General features: G+C 41.3%; 1 protein-coding gene across 1 annotated transcript in view; it reads left to right on the forward strand.

The window, feature by feature from the left end:
* The window catches only part of LOC122799984 (START domain-containing protein 10-like), a 751,875-nt gene that overhangs the window by 460,281 nt on the left and 272,402 nt on the right, over positions 1-19,192 (forward strand). The window lies entirely within an intron of this gene.

Consider the following 19,192-nt stretch of genomic DNA (forward strand, 5'->3'; position numbering starts at 1 on the left):
CGGTTAGTAACCGAGTACATTTCTGCAAAATCCAAAATGGAGCTGTGACAGCCCAAAATAAAGGCTGCATACCATGTAATAAGCACGCCAATGGCCAAGTATAAGGCCATTGGCATTGCAATAAAAAAAAATACAAAAATCAACTTTTATTTTTTTTAGCCGATCATGGCTGTTTAAGCGTAAGGCAGCGGCACGCAAATGGGATCGGGAGGAAAATAATAAAATAAACCTAAAAGAAGCAGTATCACTATTCTGCCATGCAAGTCAATGGCAGGCAGAAGACAACCTGGCCAGTGAGTAGTGGTTGCTAAGGGCAGAGGCTCAGTGTGAAACATGTAACTATGCATTAGCAGGCAATTCTATGTAAATGAGGGGAAGGATAGTGAATCTCAGTTTTCCCCAGCATGTGAGTCAGGTCCCAACAATGTAAGAGTAGGAATAGCTTGGTGCAAGCCTAGGAGTTAGATGATATCATGGGGGTGTGTCAGGCATACTGTAAGTGGATTGGAGCCCTGTGGCTCGGGATTGCTCCTAGCTTAGCACACCTAAGCTAGGGGGTGTGTCTAAACCTGCTTCGCACTCTGTATGAAGCCTAAGAGGGTGTGTGTGCAGTGCACTGGGTTTTACAGGAAGAAAAAAGAGGTTAAACCAGGAAATAGCAGCACCGTGTACATTTGAGCATTCTGTTTGTGCGCCGTGCACACGGGCTTAAACAGGAAGGCAATGGGAAGGGAAAAAAGCAGTAGGAAAGTAATCAAGGAGAACTAAGCTTAGCTGGCAGGTGACATGTATCAGAATCAGCCAGTTACACAGGCAGCAGACCAGCCCAGCCCAGAACACTACTATAAACTAAGCAAACACCTTCCCCTCTGATTTTTCCCACACTCTACACCACCAGTGTAAACAAGTGGGGAACTTTTAACACTCAGTACAGCAAAATGGTAGGGGCTGCAATAGGTATCATACAATAACTTGTGGAAGAGGCTGAGGGTGGTGAGGATATGAATGCTGTCCACCAACCCACAGTGAGGAGACGGAGAAGAGTGTACAGACCCAGAATAACCTACCAGGGGCTACATGAGCTGGAGATAGTGGAGCACTATAGGGTGGACAGGGACCTCCTACAGCAAATTGTTGAGCCATGCCGGCCACACCTGACACACAGAACTAACAGAGGGGAACCCATTCCAGTGGATACCAAGGTATGTGTATGCCTATGAATACTAGCTACAGGCACCTTTCAAGGACTAACTGGGGATATGATGGGGATTTCACAAGCATAAGCATCCAGGGTACTCCACCAGTTCCTGGATGCTATGTCAGCACATGTCTGTGAGCATGTATATTTCCCCAACACCCGTGAGGCATTGGCCAGCATTATGCAACTGTTCCACCAAATAGCAGAATACTCTGAGGTAGTGGGTGCTATAGTCTGCATGCAGATATGCATCAAAGCACAACCCAGTGAGTGAGGAAGGGTCTACATAAACTGCAAGGGCTTCCCCTCCATCAACTGCCAGGTTGTGTGCGATGTCCAGGGCATAATAATAAATGTGTGTGATGGCTGCCCTGGAAGCTATCATGATTCCCATATCTTGTATCTGATGCAGCTGTACCAGATATTTGCCAATGAGGACATCCCTCACGGTCACCTAGTGGGTGATGCTGGATATGACCTGGAGCCATGGCTGATGACACCCATCAGAAATGCACACACACCCGAACAAGAACTCCATAATGCACACGCACAGAATTATAGTAGAGCATGTGTCTGGGATGCTCAAGTCATGGTTCTGGTGCCTGGACCCATCCGATGGAGGCTTGCAGTACTCAATAGCTACATGTACCCAAATTGTCCTTGTATGTGCCATGCTACACAATATGATCCTGTGGAAACAGCTGCAGCAGGAACAGCATGGGACAGGGCCATACAGCCCCCCACCATTGCCAAAGCCTGCACAGGCACAGAGTGACTCGGAGGAGGAACAACCTGAGCCTGCCCCAGTAGGCAGAAGGAGGCATGCCCAATATGCCCTGGCTTTGGCAAAGGGACAATTCATAGCACATACACTGACACAGGAGGGACCCAGGGAATAACACCTCTCTTTGACTCTCACATACAGTAAAAAGGATACCAAACATTACACTACCTGTGCCTAACCATGTGTAGGGAGTGTACTATGTGCATCCGACATAGGCAGCCATGCAGCACCACCCTCAATACCTGGACACCCACAAGGTAAGTGACTCACACATGCCAGTCAGGGGGGGTCACATACCCAAGAATAGTCGCAGCCAGCAGGACAGGTGTAGACAAACACAAACAAAGGCAGTGCTATGGCCTCTGAATGAGGCCTATGGGTAACCTCCCCCCAGGCCTACACAGGCAGACTACAGCAGGTCAAGCAATGGGATGTCAGTTCTGAAAGGTAGGAAGTCAGAAACTAATATGTAGGTAATTGAAAGCTAAGATCTGTAGTACACTGGTATGCCTCTAGTCAGCATGATAGGTAAGACAACAGACTGAAATGGAGTACCCAACATACCAGTACAGTCCTAGCAAATGGGTACAAGTGTCAGGTGTGACCACCCAATCCTGTGTAGAAATGTAGAAATAGTCAGGTGTGCCCCCCCACAATCCTGTGTAGAAATGTAGAAATAGTCAGGTGTGCCCCCCCATCCTACATAGAAATGTAGTAACAGTCAGGTGTGCCCCCCCAATCCTGTGTACAAATGTAGATTTAGTGTGCCCCCCAATCCTGTGTACACATGTAGATATAGTCAGGTGTGCCCCCCATCCTACGTAGAAATATAGTAACAGTCAGGTGTGCCCCCAATCCTGTGTAGAAATGTAGAAATAGTCAGGTGTGCCCCCCATCCTACATAGAAATGCAGAAATGCAGAAATGAAGTAACAGTCCATGCCAAATGATCGACAGATATCCTACAGAGACAGCATGCTACCTGTAGGTGTACAACACAAAGGTCAGCACTGCAGTACAAACGACCTGGACTCGATCCACACATTCAGTACAGATGGCCATACTGGGCAGAAATGAAGGCAATGGTAGTCAACAACATACTGAAAAGTCATACTGGGCATGCTCACACACTTAAACACATGAAGGCCATGTCTGCAAACACCAGTGGACAGACATATCTGGCAGCCGCAGATGTTAGTGCAGACACTCCTCAGTATGCACCACTCATGCTTTGTACACACAGTGGATAGGAGTACAGGCATAAATGTAAGGACAACACACTATAATAAGCCAAAGGTAGACATACATAGATGTGTGGAAAAGGGTGACTATGAAGGAGCCATCCAGGCCTGTCCCATCCAGCACACAAGCAAAGGGCCACAACCACATGAGGGTCAGATGTCACTCACTGCAGCCACTGGTATCTGTCAGCATTACAGAGTATGTGGTGCACATGCCAGCTGTGCAACATGACTGTTCAAGGAAGTAGTCATCTAGCAGCTGTCCTTCCTATTACTCAGTGGGATTTTAGCCAAGTGCTCTGGCTTCATCTAACATCCAGAAGACATGCCATAGGTGAACTGGCATTCCTCCAGTTTGCCCTTAGGAAACTGTCTAAGGTGGCACAGTGGTGCAAGGTGCAAGGATCATCATTTTCACCTCACAGCATAAGTTTGTCTGGTTCATTTCTTGCCTTGATGCTTTCTCTGCATGTTCTGCCTGTGTCCATGTGGATTTTCTCTGGATATTAATATTTTCTCCCACATGCCAATATGTGGTAGCTGGGCTAGGAATTGCATACATTGCCCTCAGGTGTTTGTACAGTGTGCATGTGATGCAGAAGAAAGGCCCGGTAATCTAATTAATTTTGCTCCTTGTCTGGTAAATTCTGTGGATGTCATATCCTTGGATCATTATTGGAGTCAGATGTGTGTTGACAGCACTAGATAGATCACTGTAAGTGTGTAGTGTGATTGAGTAGAGTGTGTGTGTGTGTGTGTGTGTGTGTGTGTGTGTGTGTGTGTGTGTGTGTGTGTGTGTGTGTGTGTGTGCGTGTGTGTGTCTGCTTGCGTGTGTGTGCACTTGCCTGTTTTGTGATAGACCTGCCTTGTTAGGGGCAGTGTGTATGTGCTTCTGTGAAAAAAATGCCATCAGTGTATCTTATGATAGAGCTGGCTTGTCAAGAGGGCTGTTAATATGTGTGCCCATGTATGAAAGAAATATCATCATCAGCTTTATCTGTGGAAATGTATAACATTGAGGTTAACGCATGTAACATGTCTGTGTATCAGTAAAAAAGGTTAACAGGTAATTATCCTTCAAAGAAAAGGCATAAAATGCATCATAGAACATATAACCCCTGAGAGCTTCTATGAGTCTTGTGCCTCACATACCACTTGTCTGTTTGAAGGGATTTTGACACATCCTGAACCTTTTACTTGGGCCGCATCTAGTCTAAAGGTGGCCATGCTCAGAATTGCACAGAAGGTCACTATAGCTTGTGTGTGGTCATTATTTCCATTACATTGCTCACAAATAAACCTCAAAAGCTTGCAGAGAAGGCTGATCTAGCTTATTTAAGGGACAGTATGGTCATCATTTTATTTGACTTGCCTCACAATCAAACCTCAGTGGTTTGCACACAACTTTGATATAACTTGTTTATTGGCAATGCATCTTCTAGGACCAAGTGGCTGGAATACATTTTTTTTCGGTTTTCTCAAAACCAAGGATGAGACTTGTATACAAGTGGCTGTCTTTTGTGGTTGGGGAAAAGACTACTGTGTGTGTTTTTACATCTGACAGCATCAAGGAGAATTTTGTTATTGTGGTCATTTATTTTTTTTCCAATTTAGTCCCAGTCTGATATCAGAGGTGCATGCAGATGTTGGCCACTCTTTGGGGGGAGGGATGAGAATGTATGCTAGTATAAGTACAACAGCAGCAACTTGAAATATATGACTATGGCCATTCCTGCTTTCACTTTCATCCCAAACACTGGAAAGGAACATGCAAGGTGACTAGCTTTTTGTGTAGGAGTTGGAAGGCAGGGCTATTCCAAGATCTGACAACATGGCACACATCCAAAAAATTACTCAGAAGGCTTTAACAGCAATGAAACATGACTTTGTAACACACAACTGATGCTCAACCCTAAAAAAAAACAAACTACTACTTTTTTCCATAAATCCCACTCCCATGAAAAAAAACAAAATTTAAAGTCCTCTCACTTGATAATGCAATCATTGAAATTGCTTCTCACAGCAAATTATTACGAATGATAGATGATGATAATCTTAAATTTGACCTCATATACAAAATGGTATAAGGTAAACTCATCAAATCTAGGGATGCTTTATAGAACCAAAAACTTTCTCACTGACACAACAAAAGCTACACTTGCCACTACTTAGCTACTCCCCACATGTCTTTATGGTGGTCCCATCCTTACTAACTTTTAGGCATCATAAAAATCAAAACTTAAACAATGCTATAACAAAGTTGCTAAATTTGCAGCAAATACCCATTTCAGAGCCCACAACTGTATAGCACCAAAACCCCTAAACTGGTTAGAACTACCACATCCACTAACATATACATAGCTTCTTACCAACTATACAATTCTTCAGAATCCATCTGCTTGTACAGCACTAAACATGTTCCTAATCAGTATCATGAATCAGTGACCAAAAACTCCTGTCTGTCCACAAACCTATCAAATCTGCTGGGCATTTTCTGTACTTGTACCATGTTGCTAAAGCCTTGAACTCCTTATCTCTATCCATTAGGTCAATACCCTTGCTCCCATCCTTCAAAACCATTCTGAAAGACTTCTTAGCCAATAGCTGGCTCTGTTCTTGCTCAACACCAGGCTATACTATATCCCTAAACGTGGGCAAATATCTCTTCATAACTTACATCTCTTTATTCTCCCTTCTTCACTGACTTCCTTAAGTCTATCAATTTCTCTCACCTGGCTTTCTCTTTAAATATACCATAAGCCCACTTTTCTCTCACTTCATATTGTGAATCATGTTGTCATGTTACTAACTTACCTTTATTTTCTCTAAAAACTGGTTAAAAATTTCTCAAACTATTAAATCATTGTCATATAACTTGTATCTACATGTAACCGATGTTTTCATATTACATTTAATTTGGTATAATTATTTAAACTGGCTTACATTCAAAACTTGGAAACTGCATCAGTCGATTGGCATGTGGTCGAGTGGTAGTTTTTAAGTCAGTTGAATGTTGAACCAAAAGGTATCGACTACACTACAGCAAACAGGTAGTGTAGTTCTAGTATTTGGGTTCTACATTGTGCAGGGAGATTGTGGTTCAGTGAGGAACAGGGAATTAGCTCATTTCCTCACTGTAGTTGCTATATTTAATGTGCAGGGGGTGGGAGCACAGACCCCCACATGGGGGTACAGGGGGTATAGCCCCCTGCAAAATAGTAGACAATGTACCGTTGACTGTAGAGTGTAATGGTACATTAATGTGCATAGCAGGAGGTGATCGACGTAACCTCTTGCAATGTCGAATACATCAAGCTACTGATGTCAATGTATTCATTTTCGCTTTAGTTGCTGTTTCAAAATTCCAAATTCAGCATTTCGAGTCTACATTCTGAACGGTCGACCGAAGCAGATTTAGAATTTCAATACTAAACCATTTAAACTGTATTTGTTTTTGTATTATTTTTAAAGACTGTAAAATTATTATTATTAAAATGTTTTGTAATACTTTAGAGCTTTTCTCCCCAGGCCTCCATTGAAAATGGGCTCCTACCCAGTTGGACTTTCCCAGTAATTAAATGTCAGTAAATAAATAAATAAGATATGAATTAAGCCAGGAATACAGCCTATTTTTTCCTTGAAAGAAAAAAAAATAAGACTGAATTTTTTTCCTTAGTTTTAATTTTTGATCATGGCACCATAGTTTCAAAAGTATGGAGAAAGAAATTATAAAATGCATGGTATTGTGTCTAGAATCAAAAGTCATCAGCACCCAGACTGCAGGCTTATCTCAGTTATTTCTTCTATAGTTATTACAATGCAGTCTTAAAAATGATGGTGTGTTGAAAGTATGCAGGAAAAGGCTGAAAAAAAAATGTTATATTTTTTTCCTTAGTCATGATTTTAGTTTAGGTCATCATTAGGTCAAATGGTTAGGTAAGAAATTTTAAAATTCGCCTCAGAGCATCTAGAGTTGTGGGGTTTCTGGAGTACTAGTATCCCCAAACCTCCAGCTTCATACAGTCACTTCCTCTAAAGTTATTACAGTGTTTTCCCAATTAAGCTATGTTGAAAATATGCAGGAGAAAGCTTGAAAATTAATAAAAGCTGGGAGAAAATAATGAAAATTAATCTTGATAAGGAAACTGGGAGTTAGTGAGGGTGGGGTGGAAACAGCAGATAATGAGAGGGAAAATGCCAAGGAGTCCTCTGCCTAGGGTTCCATTTCACCTAAGGCAGGCCTTGCAGCTTTTTTGATGTATCTGAGTGCTGTCTACCACTAGGGGCAAGAAGTTGTGCCCACACATTGATTGGGAATGTACATTCTTCTCATTCCTACTCACACACATTCACATACCTTCTGTGTCAGCCTAGGCTTCCTGCCCCCCATACACACAACCACCTGTACAAGTGATTATAACTGTGCCATATCAGGGATACAAAAATTATGTCTGATGCTCAGGCTGCATAGCTAACTTAGGGCTTAGTATATTTGCATTTGTGTTGTTGAACTGGTCATGGTATCTTCGACCTATATCGGCCTTGGAACGTTAAGACAGTTGATAGCATCAACATTACACAACATTATAGTGGATGCTCTTATAATTTTGTTGAGGTCATAAACTGCAATGTGTATCATTACTTTCCAACTTCTCTCTTTAATGATCTTCCAGGACAAATGCATGGTGCACATCATAAGTCACGCCATCATATTCAGATCTTAGGATTGTATACAGCACTGTACTCAAACCTCATATTGTCTTGGTCTTTTATTATTTATTATTAAATATATTTAAACCTTTCACTGTGTCTGATCTATGTAGAGATGTTTAAGTTTTGAGAGTACTTGCATATTTATTTGGTGATACAGTGTGGACCACTCTTAATAGCGTTGTTGTTGGTCAAACTATCATTTGTATTAATATTAATATCACTCAGTATATTGGGTACCCTTGGAAGGGTCTTAAAGTAACTGTCTAGGAGTGACTGGTAGCAGTGAAAACTAGCTTATAGTCTGGGCAGAAGGGGTTATAGCTAGTAAACCTGTGCCAGTCTTTCCCAGGTGTGTGTGTGTGTGTGTGTGTGTGTGTGTGTGTGTGTGTGTGTGTGTGTGTGTGTGTGTGTGTGTGAGTGTGTGTGTGTGTGTGTGTAAATCAAACCTCAAAGAGTGTCTATGTCAGCTACTTGACAGGGACACAAATCACTGGATGGACAGAGAGAGTGCTAGAGGTTTTAGCTTGGTCACTCAGCTGAGATCTCAACTCTATAGCTGTGCCAGTGGCAAGTCTTGTTGGGGATCTGGAGGAAGAGAGAGAAACCAGCCCCGGACTGAGTGTGGTCTCTGTGTGCTCTTAAGGGAAATTGTACTTGATGCAGAGCTGCATTTGGAAATACTGTGAATGTACCTGTCATCCTCCCAGTGTACGTCCCCCACTTTCGCCAGTGGTGAGGATTGAGGCTCCTTGATTACTGGTCCAGTGGTGGGTCGTCACACTTGGTGAATAGTGGTGGGATATTCATGTCACATTTTGTGGACAGTGGTGGGATATACACATCACATATGCCATGATGCATGTGGATAGATTAAAAGCCATGTCACTGTAATCTGACTGGTATATGATGAGATGGCATGTGCCTGGTCTCAAGGCCAGTGTCTGACCATACCCTGGTGGGATGACTGCATGTTCAAACATCTGATATAGCTTATGACATCTGCAGTGTCTGTTGAGAATATGGTAATAACAGCATCCCACATGCTGCAATAAAAGGCATTCTGTAATGTCAAGCAAGAGCACATACACAGTTGACTACAGGGAGAATAGAACCCCTATCTCACTAAGTACACAGACTACAGAACACAATACATAACACAAGCACCACATCACAAGCCTGACCTTTGCAAGACTGCAGCTGAACTTATAGTACATGACATTAGCAGCCCCATGGTTGAGACAACATGTTGGCAGGCCTGCATAGGTTCATAGCTTCATAGGTTCATTCGAGGCTACTACCATAATGGCCCTAGGTTCATAGGTTCCTAGGAGGTTACTAGGCTAATGGCCTGAAGGCCTTGTGAAGCCTACCCAAGCTGTAGCAATTTTCCCTTACAGACCAAGATATGTAGTCCATGTTTGTTAACCCATGATTAGCACTAGTTGACCCTGTCTAAGAGTGACATAGTTGAAACCCCTGGCATAAATCTGCAATTTCCCATCCAATTGTCCCAGTTACACTTAAACAGGGTCATTGCGGAGGTCATTTTCACATGAATTGGGAGTTTGTTCCATAGGAGCGGCAATCTCTGGGAGACATATCTGTCTCTCCAGCATGCCCTGTTGATGTGGCAGGCTACATTAAGGTCCCCAGAGTGAGTGAGTCTTGTCCCATGTGATTTGCGGAGATGCAGCATTTCCATTAAGGCAGGGTTCAAGTCTGCTCTGTAGGCCAGCCACAAGTCACCTCTCAGCAATCTATACAATACAGAGTAAAGTGACACAGGGCTTTCAGTGTGTCCATGTAGGTAATGTGTTGGAAGTCCCTGGATTTTCTTCGTGAGAAACCTCTGAGGTCTCTCCAGCTGCTGCAGGTGTCTGGTGAGGTACATGCAAAAGGAAACATTGTACTCAATTACTGGACTGATAAGGGACAAGTACAGTAGAGTTATATCATCTTTAGATTTGGATTTTATGTCCTCACTTATGAGGTGTGTAGAATTAAGGTCCTTCATTACAAGTGTGGAAACATGATGATGATGATCAAAGATGAGGTCGGTATCAACCTGCATTCCCAAATCTCTAACCATTGGGTTAGAACATAGTGGTATTATTAATAGTGTAATTTGTGGGGATTTCACCTTTGCCTAATAGGATAATACTGCATTACTGTGGGTTAACTTTAAGCCTGTGGCTTTGGCAATAATCATTTATGTATGTAAGCACATTTTGTAGTATGTTGACATCATCTGGGGATTCAATGATTGTGCCCAGTTTGCAGTCGTTAACGGACTTGTTGAGCCATAGAACATCCTTTATTACCTGATTTTCTGAGAAATACATTCCAAACAGTAGGGCATCCATTACAGACCCTCATAGGACACCACTGTTAACAGTTCAGCTGGTAGAGATGGAATCACCACCTATGACTGTATGCATTCTGTTGGTGAGCCGGTTGGCTACCCATCTAGTGACAAATGGGTTAATCCTCAGGTGGGTGAATTACACAATAATGTCTCACTGGGGGATTGTGTCAAAGCCCTTGGCCAAGTTGACATAGGGAGTATGTACTGATTTGCCTTCATCCAGGGCTTTAGTGACACTCTCAAAGAATTCCACTAGGTGTAACATGCATGATCTGCTTTTGATGAAGCCAAAGTGGGTCAGGTGAAGTGTTTGAAGGTTACCATTGTCCGTTTTGATATGGTCCAAGATGATTCTCTCTATGGCCTTGTAGACAAAGCTCATCAGACTTATGGGAATATAGTTCCCTGGGTCAGTTGAGGGACCCCCTCTGTGCAAGAGTATTATAGTTGTTGTTTTTCACTGTTTTCCATCTGCCTGGACAAAAACAGTACTTAGACTGTGGTTGAGGAGAGTACCCAGGCAGTGGTTCTGCTAACTCTTGCTTTAGTCTGTTATTAAGCAGCCTGAGATGTTATCTGATCCCATAGAGGCTGTGTTCTTGGCATTGACAAGTGCAGTTATGACCTGTTATTTGGAGATAATAGGGAGGGAACTGTTGACAGGTATGAGGTGGGGTATGATAATTTGAGACAGGGGTGTGAAATTGTTGCCAAACTGGTCTGCTAACAGGTTGGCTATCTCCTTAGGTTCAGTGTCAGTGGTAGCATCCACTCCAAATGTGGTGCAAAGCTGGGCTTTCCCTTTTACATTACAGACATAGCTAAGGAATGCCTTGTGATTATGGATGCTAATTTAATTTTGTAATTAGCTTAGAGAACTTTACAAGATGTGTAATTTGCTTGTTCAAGCTATGGAGGGTGTTCTTCTGCTGAGACTGTTCCTTTTTATTCTTGGACATCAATTGTTGTCTCTTGTTGTATAATCTTTCATGCTAGATATCCACCAGGCCAGCTTGTTTTTCATTGGCAAGTTTTGATCCATTCTGGTACAGCTAAGTCTATACACTTGTAAAGATGTTTATACAGGGCATATGTGTACACCTCTGTATAGGTGTCTTTACTGTCAGTGATGGCAGTAGGTTTGAAAGTATACATGCCATCACTTAGGAAGATATAGTTTGCTTTGCAGAGATTTTTACACCTTTTGGATCTTTGGCGGTAATAGGTAAGATTTTAACTTGGAACGTGACTAATTTATGGTCAGACCTTACCAGAGAGGGTCTCACACATAGGGTGGTGCAGCAATCTCACATATTGGTGAGCACTAGGTCAAGGATATTTGAGCCCCTTGTGGGGTTGGAGACTAACTGTTCTAGAGCATTTGTGTTTACAAAGTGCAGGAACCTTAGGGCAAGCTTGTTTGAGATCATATATGTAGCCCAGTCAAAGGAAGAATAGTTAAAGTTACCCATGCCTAGGGTGTTTGGCTTTATTATGAGTGACTCAAGTAGACCAAGGAAGGCACTGTGTGGTTTTCATGGTGCATGTTGGTGGACCTGTAGCTAACAATGATGTGGAGGGGGGAGTTTCCTACAGTTAGTTAGACTTGGAGTAACTCTAGAGAGTCGTGCTGCTTAACCAGTCTTGAGGTCTACTTGTCTTTTATGAAGATGGATTTACCTCCTCCTTTGGTTATTTTATGTTCATTTTATGGCCCAAGCATGTGGAAGGCATTATAGCCTTTCATGGCTGGAGTACTCTCTGCACCCCTAAATCATGTCTCTGTGACTGGACAAACTGACAGCTTCCCAAGTAAGAAGTGCATCCATTGAGTGTAGTTTCTGATTTAGACTCCTGGCATTAAGCAGCATAGCTATGAGTTTGTCTTTTAGGATATTTTATGTCAGGTACTTTGTTCTTATGACATTGCCTAAAAAGTAACTATGTGGGAGGCAAGTACCTTGGCCAGTAACCAAAAGGCAAGAGGTGACAGATGAAGACTATCCCTGGCAAAGCAGCATGATCTGTTGACCTTATCATCCCAGCCTGACAAACGCTGGATCACCCCTGGAGCAACACCAGTAGCTAAGCCAATTGTTGAAGTTGATAATTCTTTTGTTTGTATTGAGGCATCATCCTGGGTGAAGGTAGATTGCTGCTTAGGGCTATGGGCATACCTGTCTGGAACACATAATCTGAGAGGTCAGTCATATCTCTCTTCATGTAGTCCAGCGAGGTATTTCTCAAGTCATTTTCTCCAACATAGAGTACGACAGAAGTGCAACTGTGGTTGTTGTTGAGAGACATTAGTGCATGCGTGACTTTGTGGATCCCGGGACCTGACAGGCAGCTGACTTTGACTTACTCCTTGTACAGCCTGGTGAGGGAGAAATCTGTGTGTCTCACTATGAATTTGCCTGTAACCAAGACACTGGTTTTAAGGTGTTTTCCCTTAAGGGCTTATTGGGTGAGACACTGATATGGTTGATTTTATATGTAGTGCATTCTTTTGGAACTGTCATGTGTGCAGAAAGTTTGCATTTGTGAGGCCTCTGCTCTTTCAGTAAACTTCTAATGGGTACCTCTGTATATATGGTTTATGTGTTGTGCAATTGTTTTGTTGAGGAATTGAAGTGTGTGTGCTGGCAACCTGTTTGATGTCTGGTTTGTTGTTACCTAAGAAATATAGCATTTATTCTAGTTTCATTGTATACTTGCATCTCTCACATATTGTATGGGTAAGTTTTAGGAATACATGGTTATCACTATACATGAGGCAATAGAAACCTTCTGTGTAAAAACTGAAGTAACCTTATTAAGCATATTTGTTAGCAGAACAAATTTGTGAGCAGCAACAACTGGGCCTGTCTATGAAGAACATAGGTGCCACCCCAGAAGCTGTAATAGGCACCCACTGCATGTGAAGCAGTGTTCCTCAATGACCCTGTTCAATCCCAGCCTTGACTATTAGTTGGGTGATTGTACAGTCACGTCTGAGCTGGCACCTCTATCCCCCATGGACACGGACAGCTGATGCTGCTCACAAACATGCTCTGCTAAAAACAACCATCCAACTATGCTCAATATGGGTACTTGTGTATTTACACAATTAGGCTTCTAGACACCTTAGTGCTATTAGGATAGTAGCCTCATACAAACCTATAAAGCTATGTGCCTATGCAGACCTCACAACCTGTTGAACCTCACATGGCCTACTGTTGTCATCCTCTATAAGTTCCCCTGCACTCCTGCATAAATCTGAGTTCAGCTGTGGAACTTGCTTTTAGTACTGTGTTCTGTAGTCTGTGCACTTCCCTATTCTCACTGCAGTCAAGTAAGTGTGTGTGTGTGTGTGTGTGTGTGTGTGTGTGTGTGTGTGTGTGTGTGTGTGTGTGTGTGTGTGTGTGTTTGTGTGTCTAGACAGCAGACCAGATGTGTGCATCCCACAGTTACTTCTCCATTGCCATGCAATGACAATATTTTGATGCTTTCTCATGCCTACACAAATTTTTCATGCAGGTCTCCCTACCTCTTATCTCCCGCATTGACTGCTTATGTCATCTACTATAAGTTCACCTACATTCCTATATAAATCCAACTTGAGCTGTGGTGCTTGCGTAAAGTACTGTGCTCTGTAGTCTGTGTACTTAGATAGGTAGGGGTTCTATTCTCACTGCAGTCAGTTGGGTGTGTGTGTGCATGTGTGAGCTGTTGCTTGATATTACAGACAGCATTTTGCATCAGCATGTGGGACAGTGTAATCTTGTCCTCAACAGACACTGCTGATTTCATCAACTATAAAGTGTTGTCAGACACACTCCAAGACAGACTTGAGCTATGTAGCTTGCATAAAGTAGTGTGTTTTGTAGTCTGTGCACCTTAGATAGTAGGGGTTCTATTCTCACAGCAGTCAATTGGGTGTCTGTGTGTGAGCTGTTGCTTGACATTACAGAGAGCATTTTACACAGCATATGGGACACTGTCATCTTCTCATCAACAGACACTGTTGATGCTATCAGCTATATTACATTTTTGGACATGCAGTACTCCCATTGGGGCAGTGTCAGGCAGAAGTCATGTCATCCTATACAATAAAGTTTACAGTGACATGGTTTTTAATCTATCCACATTCATCATGGCATGGTGTGTAGGCCCTGTCTAATCTTGCTGAGAAAGCCCTGTGTTCTCTCCAGCTGCTACATGTGTCTGGTGAGGTACATGTAAAAAAGAGCTTTATACTCTATTAGTGCTGTAATGAGGCTTGACTACGATGCTGTTGTACAATCCTAAGATGTCAATATGGTGGCATGACTTATGATGTGCACAACATAGGCTTTCAATAGCAGTGTGGACACTTGGTGGTCAAAGTTCAGATTGCTATCTAAATGTGTTCCCAGTGCTTGCATCACCGGTTTTCTGTATAGCAGGACTATTGTCAATTCTGTGATTGACATGGAATGACACTTTTCAGACAGGCAACTTTACAAAGACACATTTCTGCATTTATTTGTAGATCATGTGCCTTTGTCACCATTCAGTTGTGTGTGTTAGTGCATCCTGTACTGAGTTATTACCACTGGTGGACTCAATGATTGCATATAATATGTAAGAATCAGCAAACCTGGTAAGCCAAAGGCCATATACTTTAGCCTGAACTGTTGAGAAATACACTTCATATAGTGAAGGGACAAGCATGGCTCCCTGGGGTTTGCCAGTGGTGAGAGCCCTACTGGTACAATTTGATTCACCAAATGTCACATAATGTGTTCTGTCAGTGAGACAATTTATTTACCCATCACCTGACGTAAGGTGGAATCTCCAGCTTGGGGGTTTTCTCAATAATACCTGCATGTGGGATTGTGCCAAAATCCTTGGCCAGATCACAATAGGCAGTATGCACTGTTTTACCTTCCTCCAGGCCTATCACATAAAATCAATGTGCTATGACAACATCACAGATCACCTATGGCATGACCCAGCACATATAACTTTCTGATACTGTGGAATGCACAGCTTAATGCACCCTCCACATGGCCTGTGTTCCTGTACAAGGCTGTACTTCAACATGCATCCATGTGAGTTGGGGGGACTGCACCTGATTCATGCATGTATAGAGACATATTGACTCACCTCGACTGTGAGGCAGATCATCATGCCATCATGGACATCTTCTACATGTATACTAATAATATTCCAGGTGTATGCAACAGACCTGTATGAGTTGTTACTGCTACATCAGGTCCATTACATCTGATATATGTCTCTCAAAGAAGTCATCAGGGGCATGCATGATGACAACAGTATCCTCTTGTGGAACTTGAACAAGTGAAGGCATTTGACAAAAAGTCAGTGTGGTATTCAATCAACTCTGTCACATATGGCCATAAACAACTATATCACAAGTTTCAAACTTCATGCTCTTCAGAAGGTTCATGCTAATGTACAACCACTAAATTCTATCAACTTCCTAAGTTTGGATGTGAAATATTAACAATCTGTCCATATTTCTGTCCCTTTGCCCCCCCCCCCCATTTTTATGGCTTTGTCCACATTTTTCATTCTAAGAGGTTTAAGAGGTCAAGAGCATTACATTCAAACACATTCCCATGTGACATCTATGTCACCTATGTCCCTATTGCTGCTTATTTCACCTCTATGCAGATATGTTGCACTAACAGACTGGCAGCTATTTGTAAAACCATGTCTCTCACTTGTACAGATTTTTTCAGAATGTCCAGATTTTGCCTTATATTTTTGGTCTTTTTCTCTTGTGGTTTTCTGGCAAATCACTGGTAAATTATAGAGGGTTGAAGTCAGAAAACAGTGACAGACATTTGAGTCTCTGACTTCATACCATACCTCTCAACTGTCCAGACATTCGCAGAATGTCCAGATTTTTGTCTCATATTTTTGGTCTGTCCCTCGTAACATTTGTGGCTTTCTGGCAAATCACTGGGATAATCTGAGGATTGAAGTCACTAAATAACAACATACATTTGAGGTTCAGACTTCAAATCATTCAGAAAATGCATGTTAAAACAAATCCTGTAACTCTAGCAACTTTCTCAGTTTATAAGAGCAACATTTAAACTATGTAGCTATTTTTGTGCCTTTGTCCCCCCATTATGTCAGGCTTTGTCCAGATTTCTTGCATTAAGAGGTTGAGAGGTATGCTTAATACCCTTCACATAATTAATGCTAATGCAAAACCTGTCATTCTATCAACTTTCTAACTTTGTAAGAGCAATATTTAATAAGTGTGTCCCTAGTACTCATCCTTTGTCCCAACATTATTTATGGCTTTTGTCCATATTTCTTGCTTTCAGAATTTGAGAAGTTTGCGTACATCCCTGGTGATCATTGTGCATTCCACACAAATCCACAGACCATATGTGCTCTCCTTTACACAGAATTATTATCTGTGTTTGCTTACAAGGTTTTATGGCTAGCACTACTGTTGTGAGCCATGAAACCTAGCTTAGGGGTGCCATGCCTCTTTAATATGCATTGCATGGTTCCGTGCACTGAGCACCTTCGCAGTAACATGTAAACTACATGTAGACTCTGTGCGAAGCCTACATGGAGTTTATTGAATCCATATGTAGGTCTTTTTCTATTTAGTGTTGTAAATACAGAAGTAGATTCAGCCAAATTAGACAATGCATCTTAAAATTTTTAATATCAAAGTAATTGGTCTGACTCCTCACTTTTTCCTGTTTTAATTTGCCTCATTGTTCCTTAATCTGTGAATAATTTATTTTCCTAAAATCATTCATTTTAGTTGAGTTTTGCACTTTACTTATACAATTAATTGTGAAAGTCAATGAATTATGATCTAAAGTATCCACTGGTGAACAACAGTAACTTCAAAGAGCAGTGTGAGAACATCATGCAATTTTATTCAGTATGTTATTTTTGTGAGTAGGTTCAGTAACTACTTGCCAAAGTCCATTTATAGATAATGTATCTAAAAATTCTTATTCATGTCAATAGTGAGGCAGAACAATTCATTCACTCTCTTTTATGGTAGTTGGCTTGGGTTCCTATGAGTACAACGAAAACACATTATGTCGAATGCATTTTTGTCGACACATGTAGAGCTAACAGGCAAAACAGCAAAGCGGCTGTTCAGCGAATTCTTTCCCTGGGAAAGAAGATGCTTGACCGCTTTGTTGTTTTGCCGTGTTCTGAAGTGTAGTGTGGTCCCTTGTCTGGTATAGCTCCTGAGCGTGATTGTGCAACAGTTACTGACCTTAGGGTTAGGGTGCGGGTTAAGGTAAGTGCATATGTATGAAAGTGTTTACTGTTTTATATTTTGTGTTAAATGTATGGTTGAGTTATGTGTGTATGTGTTTTCAGTTGTTTACTTTTGTTTTGGGGGGTAGAATTAGGGTTAAGGTAAGTGTGTATGTGTTTGGAGCTGTTTATGTAAATGTGCGAGAGTTACTGACCTTAGGGTTAGGGTGCGGGTTAAGGTAAGTGCATATGGTTTAAAATGTTTACTGTTTTTTTTTTCGTTAAATGTATGTTTGGGTTATGTGCATATGTGCATTTAGTTGTTTACTGGTTTTTGGGAGGGTATAATTAGGATTGGGTATGTGTGTATGTGTTTGGAAGTGTGTAATGTTTTTTTTTTTTGCGGGGGTTGGAACAGCGATTTCTTTCCCTAGGAAAGAAATCGCTGTTCTTTGGATTCGACATTTTCAGCTTTCACTGAAAATGTGTTGATGTAACATCATTCGCTGTTTTTAGCATTCGATGTTGCAATATAGACCCGTTGGCTTTACTAGTTTGTAATACAGTAGCTGACTTAACTTGTCAGTGAACTGGTAATGTTATCTATACACATCAATGGACTTCAAAAACATACAGTTAAGGATAACTTTACATTAAATATGTCAATTACAAAATTATTTCTAACTCAGTGTCTATTATGACTAGATGAATATTAATATATTCATAAATTAACACTAGTATATCACTTCCCTGTTGTTCTTGTCCCAAGCTGTCATTTTGTATCCAGGGACCACAGGGTCTCTAAAACCAGTCCTCAACTGTCATAACCACCATATAATTATTCAGTTCTATTATTGCTCTTTGCTCCTGCCATTTCATGCCAATACTCTTAGCACTGTGGTAATATTCCTTCATAGTACAATTAAGTCTCATGTGTCTTCTGCTTTATGCATTACCAACAGTTGTACTCCTATAAAATGAGTCACTACTTAATTTACTACCAAGAAATCTGACTCCATAGAAATTAAAGTGAATCCCATATTTACAGAAAAAGTGCTTATCAAAACTCTTTCTCCCAGTATACAACAAGGTTAATAGACTATATTGTATGCACATGTCTAACCCATTTGTTAATCTTCAAAGCCTAATTGTATAAATGCAGTCATCCTAACACAAAGATAGTATACCCTTTCTTATAACTACATTATTTTTTTCTGTTTTCAAGTACTCAAAAATTTATAGGACATTGTATCTCATGTGGTTCATTGGGGTATCCCATAAATCATTTGTATATGCATACAGCATTAAATGATTGTATTCCTGTTTTCCCTTTATCAGATGATATAACAGACCTAAAATATTAATCAGTTTTAAAGTAGACTAGGATGATACAGTAACCTTGATTTTGTTCAGATCTACTAACCTTCTCTGAATAGGCTTATGATAGAATCTACCAGCATAAGCATTCCATCAACTAAAGTAATGTTATCAGATATTTCAACATTTTTAACATTATAACTATCCCCATTTTTCAGTATAGTTTCTTCTTGTACAATGTATACATCATTTGCAGTCCTTATATGTTTTTCCACAGTGACTTCTTCTGACACAAAAGTATCCTCATTGTGTTTATCACTTAAATTTGTCTGGGTACTG

This window comes from Protopterus annectens, chromosome 4.part0 (assembly GCF_019279795.1).
Source record: "Protopterus annectens isolate FY-2018-M chromosome 4.part0, PAN1.0, whole genome shotgun sequence".
NCBI classification, from domain to species: Eukaryota; Metazoa; Chordata; order Ceratodontiformes; family Protopteridae; genus Protopterus; species Protopterus annectens.